Raw genomic sequence first — 2,407 nt, 5'->3', positions numbered from 1 at the left:
AATTCAGAGTCTTATTATATTTTTTTTTTCGGAAACACTTGTACAACTAATACAGAAAGACCATAATTTTGGCATACATTTGTTACGTTTGTATTATTGAACGAACATTATTTGCATGCGCTATGCATTGTTTTGCAGTGTATTTTTAGTTATAAGTTATAATATGAACCCTCTAAATTTTGTATTTAGATTTTGACCCCTACAAATTTTGCATTTTTACCACTTTGGGACTTAATTTTTACCACTTTGAGACTTAATTTTTACCCCCATTAAAAATAAAATTTCAATTTAAACCCTTTAATTTGCATTTTTATCCCTTTAAAAAAAACATTTCATTTAGACCCCTCTAAATTTTTTATCTGGCTCTGCTATATATATATATATATATATATATATATATATGAAGTTTAGAACAAGTCTATAGTACAAAACTACAAATTAGTGAATTACACTGTATAATACACATAATTTAAACTAAACTGTATAATAATTAGTACATAAACTCATATAATATAAATTTTATATTTTGCTCATAAGAGTTATTAAATACCATGAACAACACAAAACAGAGAGAGTAGAAACAAATCAGAATGCATGCAGAACCATAAAACATTTTGTTTAGTGTCCATCAGTTATTGGCTCTTTCGGTAAAAACAATACTGAGATAACGTTTGCATCACTTAAATAAGACATTAGAAGTTCAGAACATAGTAATCTACTTCATAAAGAACATTATTACATGTGATCTCAAATTTAATTACCTTCACAGTGAATTTAATTTTTATTATTATGATGGAGATATATTTACATGGAAACCAGGAAACAGCAAATCAAACAACTTTATTCTTATTCTTATTCTTTTATTTGGGGAAAGACGTTATTTTTTTGTATCCTCTGAGGCCACAATAAGTCCTAAGAGCACATAGATCTCTCCTTCCAGGCCCCTCAGTAGTATATTGGAAGTATCCTTCAAAATCAACAGGCTTATACAAGCGAGGATGCTCAGCGTCAACCATTTCTTCCGGTGCATATATCAAATCCTTTGTTTTCGGAACAGAGAACAATCCAGCCGAGAATCTCGTGTTCGTTCCCATCCTCATTACTCAGTGAACACCGGTACGCACCCGACCAGTCAAGAGTACCTGAAAACATGTTTTACACTGTAAACATCATATAAATTACTCTACGTTAATTTAATAAAAGCCTGGCTTAAACTTACGTGCAGCATGGCTCCGCCAAGAACGATCGATGAATAAATACTCTTGAGAAGGATTGGCTTTGATCCAATGCTTATCGTCTTTAGTTTTCACCTCGATTCCATCTTTTACATAGTTCTGGCACAGTATGGTGAGCATGTTCCTGTCTGTATGAGCCTCCATGCCTAACTCCTCCTTTGTTTCTTCAACTCCTTGGTATTTCATCAGCCGCACGAGACATTTCGTCGACTTCAGATGTTCGTCTATGTAGTTTTCGTCGAGCCCGAAACTCTCCCTTATCATTCTTCGTGTCATGAAGTCCAGTTCTGATACTTTTACCGCCAATGACATAACCGCCTCGCAGCGGAAACAGAGCAATTTTAGGGTTTTTATGTATTTCAAATCCGGATTTTATACAACCACAATGAAAAACCTGAAACTGGTGTTGCCTTGGGGCCAAAGCTTATGAGTGAAGGCACTAAATTTATCAGAATCTTCTGCAAAATCGACGCCCATGACTTCGAACAAAGGTAACGTAGGAATCTGACCAACATATCCTCTGTATTTTCTCTTTGACACAACTCTCTGTTTGGTTTCTAAAGGTAGTTGGAAGACCTCGTCAGAAGCATCGAAAACCGCCTTTCGAAGTTCGACAAGGACTTTATCAAACAAGGCCTCGAAGCATCCGTAATCTTCTAGAGCTTTCCGGACATTGCCTCTCACCGAGTCCCATTCGACAGTCCCGGGTTTTGGGTCTCGAAAATCGATGATCGGGAGCTGAAGAGCAAGAGTGGTTTCCAAACTCACCATTTTCTCTTTTTAACAAACTTGTCTTGTTTTTAGATGTCTCTTTATGTGTTCTTATATAAGCTTTCTAAGACCAATAGAGTTTTATATTTTTCAAAAATATTATCATAATTCCAAGATCATCATATATTTTTATGGAGGGAAAAAAAGCCCAAAAATACTCCATCTATTTTCTATTTGAACATTTAATACCTTGTCTTATTAGGTTGGAAGAAAAATAACTCATCTAATTTTCATTGGTTTAAAAATACTTAATGTTGAAATTTTTGTTAGATTCGAACCCGTGACTTAACCGTTGTTAACGGACGTTACAGATCATTTAACTGCTGTTAAAGTCTAACCACGTATATATACATACGATAAAGTGGCGTTTAACACTCTCCTTCATGTAGATCATTTTATTA

The 2,407-nt window shown here is 34.4% G+C and overlaps 1 pseudogene; it reads right to left on the bottom strand.

Moving 5' to 3' along the window:
- LOC104744107 lies at nt 861-2,122 on the bottom strand (annotated as a pseudogene).

This window comes from Camelina sativa, chromosome 14, assembly GCF_000633955.1.
Source record: "Camelina sativa cultivar DH55 chromosome 14, Cs, whole genome shotgun sequence".
In the NCBI taxonomy this organism is placed as follows: Eukaryota; Viridiplantae; Streptophyta; class Magnoliopsida; order Brassicales; family Brassicaceae; genus Camelina; species Camelina sativa.
Note: the sequence above shows the minus strand (reverse complement) of the source record. Positions and strands in the feature narration are given on the sequence as shown.